The 16,717-nt window shown below is 35.4% G+C and overlaps 1 long non-coding RNA gene across 4 annotated transcripts in view; it reads right to left on the bottom strand.

Moving 5' to 3' along the window:
* Window positions 1-16,717, bottom strand: part of LOC144238104 (uncharacterized) — a 531,162-nt gene that overhangs the window by 211,664 nt on the left and 302,781 nt on the right. The window lies entirely within an intron of this gene.

The raw sequence follows: 16,717 nt of genomic DNA, 5'->3' as shown, positions 1-16,717 counted from the left end.
AGTTGTAAATGTTCACCTGTAAAAACATTCTTACCTCACAGAGGCCATATAAAAATAAGCAGCAAGCTGGATTTGGCTCACTGGCCACAGTTTACCAAACCCTGGTCTAGAAAACAAAGTCACTATCATAGATTATTTCTCAGAACTCTTCCAACTTTAAGATTTGATTGTACTATCTTACTTTTAAAAGCATAATAATTATGATTTTCAGTGGCTTCAGTAAATTTAGATGAAAAGTGAAATCTATAAACCCTATCAATAGTCTATACATTCTAATAATTAAGTGAACAGAATGAATGCAATAATAGCATCAAATATTTGTATTTGCCTTACAGATTATTGTTATCTTATTTTTCTAGGACAATTTAGATTTTACTGCATTTCCACAGGCCCCTTTCAATGTCGTAACAGAGGAATAAGCTTTCTGTTGAAAAAGCATTTGAGTGGTAAGAGAAAACATGGCACTGAGAAAATCAGCTTAGTCTTACAGAGAAATAAGAGTAAATATAACATATAGTTTCCCTACTTATGAGAATCCCCATAATTACTTAACTCTGTGTTTCTATACTAATATTTGGTACCTTAAACTAATAATCTAAAATGATACTTATATAGCTGGATTTGCTAAGTGTGGTAGTTATATTGTTTTATTACTATTATTATTATTATTATTATATTGTTGTTGGTGTTGTTATTACTATTATTGCTGAAACTCCTATGGTTAGTCATATGAATTTCCCAAAAAGCTTCTAGACTCATTGTCAGCTTTCATAGGAAGCAGTAAAAACAGATGGCTTCCAGCATACACAGAATATTTTCAACACACGCCAAAAGAAGTAGACATTTTTTGTCCTTACTTAGAGAAAAAATATCAAGAACTTACTGTCACACATTCATTTATACTAAACTGCCTATTTTCAAAAAAAATAAAAAGTCAATCTATGAGATTTGAGGTCAATGTCACATGATTTGTCAATCACTGCAGGCATAATTGGGCACTTCCATAACACTAAAAGTAATAAAATTAACAATTCTGGAAGACTTTATGGAAGTTTATAGATGGAGTAAGTCTGTGCTATCTGGTTCCTGGCTGAGTTAAAGATCTATTAAATGGTGCCATTATGCAAATTTTTTGATGGTCCTAAATAAGGTTGGCCCTGGCAAAATTCAATTTTATATTTACTCCAAATACTACAGTTTATTTTCCCAGGTAAAAAAGAATCAACCAATCAATTAAAGCTATGTTGTATATACTTTCTAATGGTTCTTACAAGGCAACATTTTTAATTTTGCATAGGCTTTTTATTTGAAACTATTGAAAAGTGTCCTTCCTCCATAAACATACAAAAGATAAAGTTTTTAAAAACTGCAAACATTCCCACCGCTTAAAAAATAAATTTTAATAAGAGGTAAAAGAATCTCCCTCTGTACCTTCAATTACCACCCAAGATAACCAGTCTGGAGCACACTCTTCCCATATCTTTCAGAAAACTGTATTTCATTCTATACCAAGGTAAGATAAGAGAATTACCTATATTAACCTACAACTTCCTATTTAAACTTAAAACATGCAATGCATATATCTTCAAGGCAGTATGTATGGATCTATTTTATGTTTTGTAATAGTTTGATGTAGTCTAATATAGCAATGTTTTAAACCCTTTATCTTTTTTTTAATGTTTATTTATTTTGAGAGACAGGGAGAAAGAGGGAAGCTGGGAAGGGGCAGAGAGAGAAAGAGAATCCTAAGCAGACTCTGTGCTGTCGGTGCAGAGCACCATGTGGGACTCCATCTTACCAAGCTTGAGATCATGACCTGAGCTGAAATCAAGAGTCAGTTGCTTAACTGACTGAGCTACCCAGGCACTCCAAGGCATTCATCTTTTTGATGGAAATTTAGTATGCTTTGAAATGTTTGCTATTATGAATAAAGCTGCAATGAAAATTGTTGCAATGTATGTGCAAATATGGAACCACAAGTACCACAAGTGGATTACTAGGCCTTAAGATAAATGCCTTTGAGAAACTTATTTTTTGAAGGTGGATTCTTGAGACATTTGAAATACCAAGTAATTTCATTAATTAAATAATGACCATCCTGAAACTTTGCTGAATTCATGGATCAGTTCTAGAAGGTTTTTGGTGGAATTTTTTGGGTTTTCCATATAGAGAATCCTGTCATCTGCAAAGAAGTTTGACCTCTTCCTGGCTGATTTGGATGTCTTTTATTCCTTTGTGTTGTCTGATTGCTGAGGCTAAGACTTCCAGTATTATGTTAATAACAGTGGTGAGAATGGACCTCCCTGTCTTGTTCCTGACCTTAGGGTGGGGGGGAGCTCTCAATTTTTTTCCCATTGAGGATGATATTAGCGGTGGTCTATGCTAACTAACTTGGATGTAAATTTTAAAAAATAATAATAAATAAAAAACAACCATTCTTTAGTACCTAACATTACAGTCAGTGTGACATGCCCTTTAAGTGCATTAATACATTTCAACATCTGAAGTTTATTACATACAGGAATTCTGCCAACCTGATCACACTTTGGAGTTGGATTGTACCTCTATAAGCAATGAGGAGTCAGTGAAAGTTTCTGAGTAGAAGAATGGCCGACTTTCCTCACTCAGAATAAATCATTTCCAGCAAGGAAAGAGGAAAGAGACCTTAGTAGCTGGAGGAGGCATTAAATAGTATCTAGTGAGCCTGGGACTAGACAATAAAGAACAATCCTTATAAAAGGCTAACGTGAAAAAGGCTTAACACAGAGCCAACTTCTTCTGTATCGAAACTAAGGCAAAATGGCAGCATTCACAGGAGAAACACATCTCCCCTCAAGTAGTATCTGTCAGACAGACCATGGCAACTTGCTCAGAGCAATAGCAGATTAAGAACATGATGTGCCATCCTGCCTATTATTTCCAGTGGCCTCCAGATAGCTACTATTAATTGAAGAAAGAAAGTATGGGAAGAGCACAAGGCCCTTTAAAAAATAAACAGAGCTTTCAGGCTTAAAAACTATGCCTATTTGGGGGAACCTAGTCGGTGAAGAGTCTGACTTTTAATTTTGGCTCAGGTCGTGATCTCACAGTTCTTGGGATCATGCCCCATGTTGGGCTCTGCACTGACATTATGGAGCCTGCCTGGGATTCTCTGTCTCTCTCTCTCCCGCTATCTCATTTGCTTCCTTCTCTCCCACTTGCTCTCTATCCTCTCTCTCAAAATAAATAAATATTTATAAATAAACAAAAACATGTGCCTAGTTGAGAGTTTCTGCTGTGGTTACTCACATACAGAAACTATCTAAAACAAATGGACCAGACCAACTAAGCGTCTGAGGAAACTATATTGACAAAAATATGAAAAAAAATATGTATATATAAAAAAGATGAGACAGAGCATAACTGGAGCAGGCCTCCTCCAGCAGGATAGTGCTGTTCCCAGAGATGGCAAGAGGAATCAAGATCTCTTACTACATTAAAGATGCCCAGTGGGACATCCAATGAAGACATTAGGTAAATCGTTGTTTTTACAAGTCTGGAGCCCAGGTGACAGGTTAAGGTCAGACTTGATATAAATATCTGTTATCATCAGCATAGAGTAGTATTTAAAGCTACTGGTTGGATGAGCCTATCTGGGGTACATTATGGAGCAGAGAAGGAGGATCTAACACAAGAGGCTGACAAATAAATAAGATAGGAGAAAAATCAGGTGAGTGTGAGGTCATAGAAGCCAAGGGTAGTCATTATCTCCCTCCACTCCTGACACACACATCCTAAAGGATTAAATCACATTTTGAAACCCTTCTGAGAGTTTGAATATGAGAATAGGCCTCTATATATCAGGGTACAATGTCCTGCAGTAAGGAATAATAAACAAATTAATGAATTATGTATGCCACATTATGATAGAAGGTAAATATTTGTTAAGAAGAGTAAAAATGTTGCCTTTCTTGACATCACTAGTAGCTAGATGTAAATCCTGGAAATAAATTTGGAAAGGTAAAATAACTTGCCCCAGCTCCAAAGCTACCAAGGGGCAGAAGTGGGGCTGTCATACAAGTCTTCTAATTCCCAGAACAGGGCTCTTTTCTCTAAAAGAAAATGTGTACTCATTAACTTAAATATGTTTTCATTTTTCCAAAATGTTATTTTAAAGTAGAGATTAAGACCCATTCAATACCTGATGTGGTGATCTTGAAGAATTTTATTTCAGGAATCACACTCTCAAATATAATTTGCCTCAACATTAGAAGTACAAATAGAGCTATAATTTGTTTTTTTCTTCAGATTGCCCACTCCTGTTGTATCATATATTATTCACTTAACTGGCCAAAAATACAGCAAACACTAAAAAACCATAACTGAATGAGTATAGTAATTTTCTTATATCTCATATTTATATAGGTACATACACTATCTTAAGCTATGTTAGAATTTAGATATAAAGAGACGTTTTTTTAGATTCCCCAAAATGAAAAAATGAATGTACTATCATAGGGAAAAAAATAGCAATTCTCAGAAAAGTAGAGAAAAAGCAACTTTATCAGAAATCTAAATTTAATAGACCACACTTTCTTTTCCTGTGAGAAAAAAAGTATATAGGAATAGAATATCTCTAAAAATAAATCAAGAAAGATTATGGCCACAGAATCACAGTCATCTATAGCTTTATCTATTTATTTATTTTATAAATTTTTTTAATGTTTATTTTTGAGAGAGACAGAGCATGAGCTGAGTAGGGACAGAGAGAGAGGGAGGCACAGAATCCAAAGCAGGCTCCAGGCTCTGAGCTGTCAGCACAGAGCCCAGCACAGGGCTCAAATCCAAGAACTGCAGGATCATGACCTGAGCCAAAGCAGATGCTTAACCAACTGAACCACTCAGGCGGCCCTCACCTATACCTTTAAACTATGTAGTTAAGAAATGAAAACAGAGTTTCTGCTCCACGTCTATCACACTGACTAAGGTAATAAAAGTACCTGTTGTTAAGGTTGTAGAACAACTGGAACTCTTATGCATTTCTGGTGGGAATACAAAATGACATAGCCACTCAGCAAAACAGTTCAACAATTTATTATAAAATTAAACACACGTATGTCATCTGACCTAACAATCCGACTCCTGGGTATTTACTCTAGAGAGTGAAAACTTATGTCTGCACAAAATCTTGTACACAAACGACTATAGCAGTTCTATAATATCTTCCCTCAAATGGAAAACAATAACAACAACAACAATTATATGTTTTCAGCGGGTGAATGAATAAACAGTCTGGTACAACCATACAAGGGAATACTACTCAGCAATAAGTCAGGCAGAGAAGGACAGATACCATATGTTTGCACATATCGGTGAATTAGGGGGAACTTAACGGAGAACCATGGGGGAGAAGAAGGGGAAAAATAGTTGGAAGAGGAAGGGAGGCAAACCATGAGAGACTCTTGAATGCTGAGAACAAACTGAGGACTGATGATGGTGGGGGGAGCAGAAGGGGGTGATGGGCATGGAGGAGGGCACTTGTGCGGGATGAGCACTGGGTGCTATATAGAAACTAGCTTGACAATAAACTATTAAAAAATAAAATAACCCCCAAAAATAAATAAAACAATATCACTTCATACTAAAAACAAAACAAAACAAGCATTCATACATGCACCAACCTAGGTGAATCATAGGTACATTATGTTGAGTGAAGGAAGCCAGCCTCCAAAGGTTACATACTATATATGGTTCTATTTATGTGAATGGCAGTTCTCAGGAAGACAAAACTATAATGATAAAGGAGAGATCAGTGGTTGTAGGAGTTGGCAGGGAGAGGGACAAAGAGATAGCATAAAGAAGTTCTTTGAGGTGATGGAACTGCTCTGCATCCTGATAGTGGTAGCAGCTGTAACACAAATGTATATATGTATTAAAATTCATTGAGTTTTAAGCCAAGAAATTTATAATAGTAAAATCGTTCAACATTTTCAAGAGGAAAAAAGAGAAAATGACTGGCTTACATAATGAATTATTGGAAAATATGGAATATTTTAAAAATATGGACTCATACAAAGCCATGGCTTCTCCTACCAAGAAAATAATTTGGTAAGAGACAATACTCTTAGAGGCAGCTCTGTCTCTATCATCAGCTAATGAAAATGAGAACTCTAGTAGAGCTACAAGCACTTAATAAGAATACTATTTACGATTTGGTCTCTATAGTTTATTATAGTCATTACTGCTTATGAACCAAAGATAATACCAGCATTTGAATATCATAAATATGACAGGCTTCAATAGTAAAATAAAACAGGCCTCAAAAGTAAAGATTACTTAAACTAATAAATTATTATATTTCATAAAGCCTTCATGAATCTATGACTAGACTACTCAGTTCAGTTGTGCCTCTGAACCTTGCACTTAGGTAACTACAACCCATTTGCACTGAGAAACCTTAAGCTTTAAAATGTACATTCCTCTATCTATCTTTATTTTATTTAGTGGTAAAATATATGTAATGAAAAATTTACCATTTAACCATTTTTAGGTCCACAGTTCAGGGGCATAAGTTGTGCAGACATTACCACCATCTGTCCCCAGAATGTCTTCATCTCTCAGAATGAAACTCCATGCCCATTAAACAGTAACTCCCCACTCTTCACTCCTTCTGGCCCCTGGTAACCTCTATTCTACTTTCCTTCTCTGTGAAGTTGACTGTTCTAGGTACTTCATTTAAATAGAATCAAACAGTATTTGTCTTTTTTGTCTGGCTTATTTCACTGAGCATAATGTATAATGTCTTCAGGGTTCATCCATGTTGTAGCATGTGTCACAGAATTTCATTTCTTTTCAAGGCTAAATAATATTCCATTGTGTTTATATGCCACATTTTGTTTATCCATTCACCTGCCGATGGTCATTTGAGTTGTTTCCACTTTCTATCAAATGCACATCCCTTTGACATTATTGTCAGCCACCATTCCTCCTGACCTCCATGTAAATCAGACTCAAGGCATATTCTGATGCTCTTCCGCATGCAAGACATTTCATTTACAATAGTCAAGTTTAAAGGGAACTTTAAAAACTTGGTCAGCTATATTTAGTTTCTAACTGATAACTATGGTAATAGCAATTTTATGTTTATCAAATATTTGTTCAAGTTTGGTCATTAGCTTAAAAATGTGTGTGACATTCTTGTCTGTGAGATGCATAGAGGTGTATTATGCATGTTAAAGCATTATTTTATGGTTAGGAAGGTAGTCATTATCTAGAAAAATGGCTTTCTAGTGTGAAGTAGTAGGTTAAACCAAAACTGAACTGAAAATTCTGATATTAAATAAGAGCTTGGTTCCTTTAAGGATATAACTTGCAGCTAAACTCCACCTCCAACAAATTAAAACAGTATCTGGGGGGTGCCTGGGTGGCTCAGTTGGTTAAGTGACCAACTCTTGATTTTGGCTCTGGTCATGATCTCACGGTTTGTGCTCTCTCTCTTTTAAAATAAATAAATATTAAAATAAAAACAAAACAAAACAATACCTTGGATGGGGCCAGTGCAATGTTTTCATTTGTTTTATTTTTTTAAGATTTTTTCTTTTTCTCTTTCTTTCTTTTCTGTTTTTTTAGGTGATTTTAATATGTAGCTAGGATTAGGAAACTCTGAGCTAAAGGAAGAGATCCTGAGTTAGAAAGAGTAAGAGTAAGCAAGTGAAAGCAAATGCAAAAAGCAAATGGGGCCTGGTACATCAAAATGAAGGGAAGAGAAATTCAGAATTGTAAATGGCAGAAGAATCACTTAAACAAGGAGAAAGTAAATAGCCTTTTAGTTATAAACAGAATAGTTGTCAATTACAAGAATAATTAACATCTATATTCTAAAGAGCTCCAGAATCTAAACTAGAATGTAAGCCATGAAAACAGTCTGAGAAAGTCCTAAGCTGAGAAGAAGATAAATACGTAAACACTTAGAGGAAGAGGTTTATAGAGTTTTGGAAATATCATCTTTCTTGATTGTAGTTTTTGTTCTATTTAAATGTTTGTACTAACTGAACTTGATAGGTGTAATTTATCATCTAAGTAAACATTTATTTTATGAACAAAAGCATAGTTTGAGTATATCCACTGACCTATCTTACTTCCTTTGGGCTTCTCATACATGAAATGATAAGAGTCCTGACTGCATTGTCCTAATCCATCACCAGATGCTAGAATGCATAACATCTCCATCACAACCTTCTTCCCCAATCACTCCACCAGAACTGAAGGGATGCTTGAGCATTTGAAATGACCAGAACATGGTAAAATAGCAGTCTATAAAAAATTGTCAGCAACAATATCATGTCACTCAAATTTGAGGTGAAATTTCTTTACAATAAAAGGTACCAATATTAAAATTAACAGTGATCAAAACAAAGAAACAAAACAGCAAATAAGGAAGGATAACCCAAGAGCACTTTTCCTTCTCTCTCCCTCTCTCTCTCTCTCTCTCTCTCTTTCTCTCTGGACATTTTGGAAAATGAAAAGAATGGAAAAGAAGTGAATAAATAACGTCTTAGAAATAAACCCTAATATTTTATATGTATCGGGCCTTGTTTTTTTTCTACCTAATATTATATGAGCATTACTTGTCTCATTAAAATCTCTTCATAAACATTATTTGTTTTTCCAATCACACCTCTATTATTTGACATCTTTCTAGCTAGAGTTACTGTTCTCACCAGCTCATTGGGGCACTGGTAGGAGTCACGTGACAAAAATTCACATTCTTGTGTAAATCCCCTCAACTGAAGGCATTGGGAGGAGAAGGGACCTACATCTTTGGGCAAGCTTTCCATTATCAGCTGCTTATTGATTTCTTCAGCTCCCTGGAGTTAATAAGAGCAACAAACATAATTGCAAGCATATTCTAGAGATTTCCCCACACCTGTAAGTGGTTTACTCTGAGTCAGCACTCTGAAAATGGAAGGAAAAGACAGCTGGCTGGCTGGAAGTGCCAAGATGACCCAGCCCATGCAGGGTAGGGCCCATGAGGGACCAGGGGAGATTTGTGCAGATATAAAGAAAGGGCTGGAGTGTCAAAATACATTTTATTTGTTCATGCTTCCTATTCATTTAACCAATCACCTTCTTCCATTCTTCCATCCTCTCATTTTATTTGGGAGGAAGGATTCTCTCTGCCTCTTTTTTTTCCTCCGTTCATTCCTCTTTCTTTCTCTCTCCAATCCTCCCCCTCTCTTCTTCCTTTTTTGTAAAGCTTCTATCATAATTGGCTATAACATGAAGTAAAATATGCCTGTTTATCATTAGTTGTGGTTATCATATTACAACTTTCCTGTGTTTTAAATTTAGCTCATGGTGTCTCTGTCCTCTATCCTTAAAGGTCAGTCATTGTCAGGACTACTCTGATGGGATGTAGAATGTACTGACTCTGTGAAATATAGTATCTCGGACTGCACAGTCCTCTCTTGCCTGGTTCCAATTCAGATATTCTGCCCAATGCAGAGGCTCAGGTCTATTTAAGTACATTCTAAAGGGGGAGGCCTTTGGTGCCTGTCTTTAACCTAACCCTTCTGGGTCTGCCCCTCTGATTACTTAAAATTCCTGTGAATTTTCTGTTGGGAATATAGTCCTGAAACCTTATCTTGCAGAGGTGTTTTTCTTTTCCCTCTTTTTATTTTTTTGTCCCCCTCAGTGAGTTAAAGAAGTCTGAAAGTCTAGTGAGATTTACACCAGAAACGGAAGAAAAAGACAGACCTAGCAAGGAGTTGAGAAGTGAGCAGAAAAGTTAATTGATCTGGGCCCATGGAGGGTTAGTGAGAGCCCTTGAAAAGGACTGTGAGCGAAAGGTGGCAGGAACACTGGGCCAGCTATTGTGGGAGATGTATTGTGGATGAGAGAGATGAACTAAATAAATAAATAAATAAATAAATAAATACCCCAAAAAGTTTTTTGGTGCATTTATAGGTTATATATTCATACTAAAGACTCAGATTACTTTGAACAACTTTTGTTTGTTCAATTATTAATTCTTTGTATATGATTCATGTATGAACCTGCATCATGAAAGAGTTCAGCTTTACACACGGGCACATACATCACACTTGTTAACAAGAACTAGTACCATCATGAAGCTCAGGAAACATCTGTTGAGTAAACGAAACTATTTAGAATATGTACTTTATTCCGTCTTACAGAGGTTGAGGCACTACAGTGAAGTTGAAAGTTCTGTATGGTGATTATTTTTCTCAGGCTGCTTTTCCAAGAAATAAAAGGTGGTAATTTAAAAAATAATTTTACATATTCATTTTCAAAGTTATTTTCATAGTATGCATTATAACTAGGGAAACAATAAAAATGGTTAAGGAAAAAGTTAATAATCTTCCATCAGTCTTTTTTGATTCTCAACCCTGTGAGATGACCATTGTGAAGAATTTGGTCATACAACATGCACAACATTTATTCGTTAAATTTATTCATATATTCATTATTCTGAAAATTTGCTCTTTTCACTTAATAAATATGGTCATCCTCCCAGGTCAATAGCAGTAGATAGAATTTATTCTTTTTCTTTATATATACATACATATAAATATATAAATATTTACATATATTTACGTATATGCTATATATATTTATTTATTTTTGAGAGACAGAGTGCAAGTAGGGGAGGTGCAGAGAGAATGTAGACACAGAATCGTAAGCAGGCTCCAGGCTCTGAGCTGTCCGCACAGAGCCCAATGAGGAGCTTAAAACCCACCAATCGTGAGATCTTGACCCGAGCAGAAGTCAGATGCTTAACTGATAGAGCCACCCAGGCATCCCAAATTCATTCTAATGACTGTATAATTTTCAATATCATCTGTCCACATCATATTGTATCTATATGGTTATATTAATAAATTTAATAACCTTTTTAAAAACAAATTTTATTAAAATTAAAAAAAATTTTACACAGGATACTCAACCCTGAACACCTATCTGGTACCTGTTCTAGAAACTGAGAAAACTAGTGAATTACTCATGGTTCTTTACCTCAGGAAATTCACTGTCTAATATGGGATAAAACCGTTAATTTTTTTAATTTAAGAAGAACTCCTCAGAGAATTTATAGTAAAGAATGCTTATAAAATAAATCTTTAAAAGGAGTAAAATATTACTGGCAATTCATTCTTAGTCATTGCTTCCAATGTAGGAACAGTGCATAGCAGCAACAGAGTACTTCCCTATATGGCAACTCAAAAAAACCAAATTTTCTAAACAGTAAGACCTCAGATAAAGCAACTTACTCCTGAGACCTTAAAGTGACTTATACTTCTACTAATACTTTTACTGTAATAGTAATACTTAATATTTATGAACTATCTTTATTCCGAAGAACTCTAAATACCTCATATGTATATTTGACTTGTTTGTATAATGTCTGCAAGATTGAGAAAAGTGTGCCCTATAGATAAGGAAAATGATCTTAAGACAAAAATATTTGACAATGCCTGAATCAAGTCTCTAGATAGTCAGCCTCATGCTCTTTCCTTTCCATTACACCTACTGCCTCCCTTGTGGTAACTACAATGATACTGTGGATATTATGATGTAATCAAACAGAAAGTCTCATGAAGCATGAGAAGAGTCAGTACTAAATAAAAAACAAGAGTTTTTCATGCAAAATATTTGTCTAATTAAAAGGCTTATTAATAAAGCTTTGCTGACAAATTTTCTAGGTGAGATGAGTCTAAGTTAATTTACAGAGTAGCCAATCTAGTGGGCCCCTCCCACTGTCCAGTGCTGCAAGAAGATAAGACAAAGCCCTAAATGTGTAACCCAAGTTCACAGCTGTTCCTGCCAGCCCTAGTCCAGATAACAGAACTCTGATAGTAATAGCAGTGGCAGTGATAACAATGTTAGACATATATTGATTACTGTCTATTAAATAAAGTCCTACAATATTCAAGTAAGTTAAGCAAAGAACAGTTCAGTAAAATTATAGCAAAATTCATATGATCAAATTTAGTGCAAAACTGCAAACAAGTAAATGTCAAAAATTTTCATCTTTGAGTACTCAGAAATTGTCAACATGAGCAAACTTATTTTACTGTATCTTTGAGGACACTTTATCATAGGACGTTTATAACTCAGAAAATCTGATACTACCCAGAACATTGAGTTCATTCTATATTAAATTTTTCATGACCTCCTGAAAGAATGTCAGTTTAGCATGGCCTCTTCCCTTTTCCAGATGACAAAGAATGGTGCTTTCACATTGCCATTTGGGATACATGAAGGGGTGCATTTAAAGCCAACGTACTGCACCTGATGTGTAAAACTCTTTATTGTTCTTCAGAAACTTGTGCCTAATTACTTGGAAATTTACTGTTTCAGAGTCACAAGTCTCCTGATTGCTTCTCACCAGTCTTGAAGAGATTAGATAAGCTTCCTCCCAGTTACAAAAGCTTTTCTTCATTCAAAGTTTCTTTGAGAACAAAACACTGAACCAGAATTGGATTTTTTTAAATGTTTATTTATTTTTGAGAGGGAGAGGAGGTGGGGGAGGAGAGAGGGAGACAGAGGACCTCAAGTGAGCTCTGCATGGACAGCTTGGGTGCTGACGGCAGTGACCCAATGTTGGGCTTGAATTCACTCATGAAATGCGAGATAATGACCTGAGCTAAAGTCAGACACTCAACCAACTGAGCCACTCAGGAACCCCCAGAATTGGAGTTTTAACAAAATATTATAAGATTGTTGAAAATACTTTTTTTTTTTCTCCTGAAAAGACTTAGCAGTTCAAAAGATGTATTAATGCACTTTCTGATTTAGGGCTAATAGCAACATTTTGCAAAGTGCAAGGATGAACCAAAGAACAAAGTCCCTTCTGCAAAGTAGGAAACACAGTTTTCACTGAGTAGTAGACTTGAACGGATCCTTTCACACAGAAAGACTTGGAAGTCAAACTCAAGAAACAGAGAGGACCAAGTAACGGCAGTCGAACCCTAAGATTTAGGCATCACTTCTAATTACCATGAACTTGTTACGTGTATTGGAGCCATTCTACAGTGACAACTAGTTTTAGAAGAATTGTTCAAGTGTACTGATAATAGAAAATGACCTTCTCAGAAATGAAGGTGTACACATGCAGTGCTGCTAAAGTTGACACATAGAAAGAAATGTAGTGTGGTATGTGAGTAGGAGTGGCCATTAACAAGTGTTTCAAATCTCCTCCTCTTCTTCCCCTTCCTCATTCCCTCTTTCTGTCTCTGTCTCTCCTACTTGTACCAAGAAGTTCAGTTCTAATGTAGTTCTCACTGGTCATTAGAAAACAATCTAACAATTCATAAGTATGTTTGGATTTTCAGTTTTGCACTTTTTTTAGAAGAAGTAACAATGAGCTCTTTCATTGACCTATATCTCTGATCAGCCTTATAAGACTTCAAATAAGTTAACCTTGAGAAGGAAAATATAAAACTTCTTCCTTCTTATTGGCCTCATACACATAATAATTTTACTTCTTTTACTATTCAAAGGTGTGTTAAAGTATGGTATAGCTTAGTAGTACCATTGTCTATGATATGGTTGCGGTCTTGGGCACAGATGTACAGTGAGTCAAGGCAATGTGGAGATGAAAGACTAATGTCATAGATTTGACCCATCTTCCCAGCTCCTCATGTGTCAAAGGAAACATGCAGAGGGCATTGCTTTTATTTCCAGACAAGGTGATATAACTTAATTATAAAAGCACCCTTCCAACACACTTTCTTCCTTCTTGGGAAGTCTATGAGAGCATTCATTACAATTCTACTTTGCCAGATAAAGATCTGACGTTCGAGGACCATAGAAAACTAACTAGCATTCAGAAGGTTGGTGGAACAATGGAAAGAATACCTGGGATTAGACAGCTGTGTTTGAATCCTGGATGAAGCTTCTACTAAGATGTGTGGGGCAATTTCATCTCACTGAACCTTAGTCTCCTAAACTTTAAACTAAAGATTATAACATTGATCTTGAGGTACTGTTGAGGGAATTGAATGTGAAGAGCTTTAAGCAGAGACGGCACCCGTTAAATGCAACTTTCTTTCCTTCCTTTTTTCAAAGTTTGGACTATTAGAGAACTAATGACCTATGTGGCCACATGAGCTAAGGCGATAACAAAATGCAATAGATAAAAACACCAAGCAGGAGATAGTACAGAGTTTGAATCAGTTCGGCCTGGCATCAATACAAACTCACTTACTGGCTTTGCAATCTTGGATGTTACTTAATCTTTCCGGAGCTCAGTATTCTCATTATAAAATGGAAATGATTCCTACTTTGCAGGGTGGTTGCTGAGTATGGTAGCAAGGATTAAAGACGACTTTTATAAAGCATCTGGTACATTAAGTAAACAGACTGTGAGTAATACATATTGTTCAGATTTTTATTAATTAAAGCTTGTCTATAGACTCATCTCCTGTACTTAATATTCCTTTTTCCACCCAAGACCTTGAAAGGGTTATGGTAGGGGGCTGATCACCTAGTAGCTGGTTTAGCTGTGTTACTCTAGCTCCTAAGAATTAAGGTTACAGTTCCAGCCTTGCCATTAACTATTTAACTGTATGTCTTAGATAGGAATTCTAGGCCTGAATTTTGTTCATTTGTAAAATGAGGAGGCTGGAATAAATAATTCCTAAGGTTCCCTGTCGCTATAATATTTTATGATTCTAGTGTCTTTTTATTGAATTATAGCAGATAAATCCTCATATCTTTAGAGCTTAACCTATTTCTCTATGGTTTAATTTTCACATTCCCTCTGCTGTATTTCTCTTCTTCTTTCCTTCTACCCTCTCTCCCTACCTCCCTCTCCTTTCTTCTTTCTTTCTCTCTTTCTCTCTCTGTCTCTTTCTTTCATTCTTTCCTCTTCAAAAGGGGATAATTTCTATCACTTTTCAAACAAACCAATATCTCCATTCTGACTTAGTGGTACTCTATGATATGAATATATCATACTTTGATATAATCTGGATTTCGGGGTACCTGGGTGGCTCAGTAGGTTAAGCATCCAACTTTGGCTCAGGTCATGATCTCTCGTGGTTCACAGATTTGAGCCCTGCATCAGCTCTGTGCTGACAGCTCAGAGCCTGGAGCCTTCTTCAGATTCTGTGTTTCCCCATCCCCAACCCCCCTCTCTCTCTCTGCCTTTCCCCCATTCATGCTCTGTCTCTCTCTCTCAAAAATAAACAAACATTAAAGCAAAATAAAATAAAATAATAAAATAAAATAAAATAAAATAAAATATCTGGATTTATTTTAATCCAGAAATTCAGTAATAAATGATGATTCATTCCAAGGCTTTCTATGCCTCCAGTCTCCTGGTCATTGCACATGATAAAATATACCAAAATTAAAAATAAGATTCAGGTTTAACAGTTAAAAATACATCTTAGGAGTAAAACACATTTTTGGTACTCATTCCTACATTATGCAATGAGCACTTAAAAATAAACAAAAATAAGAGATTCATTAACCAACAACAGAATCTTAACAATTATTAACTAAAATTGAAATAAAATTAACTTGACCTTATCTTAGAAGGTTGTCAGAAATCAACTTTGATTATGCAGATGGGAAATAAGTTGTGAACTATTAGACTTTAGTTTCAGAAATCCAAACCCTCCTCAAACTTAGAAGTGAACCTTGGCAAGGATTTGAAATAAATGTATAGATGCTATGAGCTTGTACATACTATTTGCTTTTGAATCATTTTCATCTTATTCTATTCAATTTATATATTTATTATGTATTTCATTTATTAATTTATTTTATACATACATCTATGATGTGTTTTCCCAGTGTATTCAAAATAAAATCCAAATTCCTCATCCTGGCTACTCTTTTGACTTCATTTCTAATTATTCTTCTCCTTTGTTTACTTTTTTCTAGCCACTCTGGAATCCATTCATTTCCTTGAATACACACAAAGTTTGTCTTTGGTTGAGGGCATTGTCCATGCTGTTTCTGTCTGGAGCATTCTCTTCCTTCCATGTTTCAATCCCCACCCCAAATTCTTCACCTGCCTGATTTTTCCTGTGCTTCAACTATCAACTTAAATGACACCTTCTATGAGAATTCCTTTTTAAGCAGTCAATGTATAGTATAGCAGATTTTCTCCATGCATTATTATTTTACATACTTATCACCTCTTCTCATGAACTAAAATTTGTAATTTTGTAATTATTTGTTTATTTTAATGTCTGATTCCCTTAGGAGACTATAAGTTCCATGAGAGCCTAAGGGATCATTTCTATATTCCCAGGATTAAGCATGGTTGGGTAATGAATTAATGATTCTATTGTGGTAGATTCTGTAGAGTTTAGAAACGTTAATTAAATATGGACTCCATTCCCAAAGAATTTATTTTCCAATAAAGGGATAATGTACGTGCATAAGTATTGTTAAAAATATAGAAAGTAATTCATATGTCAAACAGAGTGTAGGTAAATGCTACATAAGTTTCTTAGGCTACTGTAACACATTACCAAAAACCTGTTGACTTAACAGAAATATATTCTTTCACAATTTTGAATGCTAGAAGTCCAAAATTAAATTGTCAGCAGGGCCACTACAGTGCTAAGTGAGTTTGGTAAGCAGGGGAGAGTGGATTATTTCTGGCTAGGTCAAGGAGGGAAGGTTTCATGGAATTAATAGTATTTAAAATAGACCCGGAAGGATGGGTTAGATTTGCACATGGAAAAACAGAATAATGGCC

This window comes from Crocuta crocuta, unplaced genomic scaffold (assembly GCF_008692635.1).
Source record: "Crocuta crocuta isolate KB4526 unplaced genomic scaffold, BGI_CrCroc_1.0 scaffold56, whole genome shotgun sequence".
In the NCBI taxonomy this organism is placed as follows: Eukaryota; Metazoa; Chordata; class Mammalia; order Carnivora; family Hyaenidae; genus Crocuta; species Crocuta crocuta.
The sequence above is the reverse complement of the archived record's forward strand: the minus strand, read 5'-3'. Positions and strand labels throughout refer to the sequence as shown.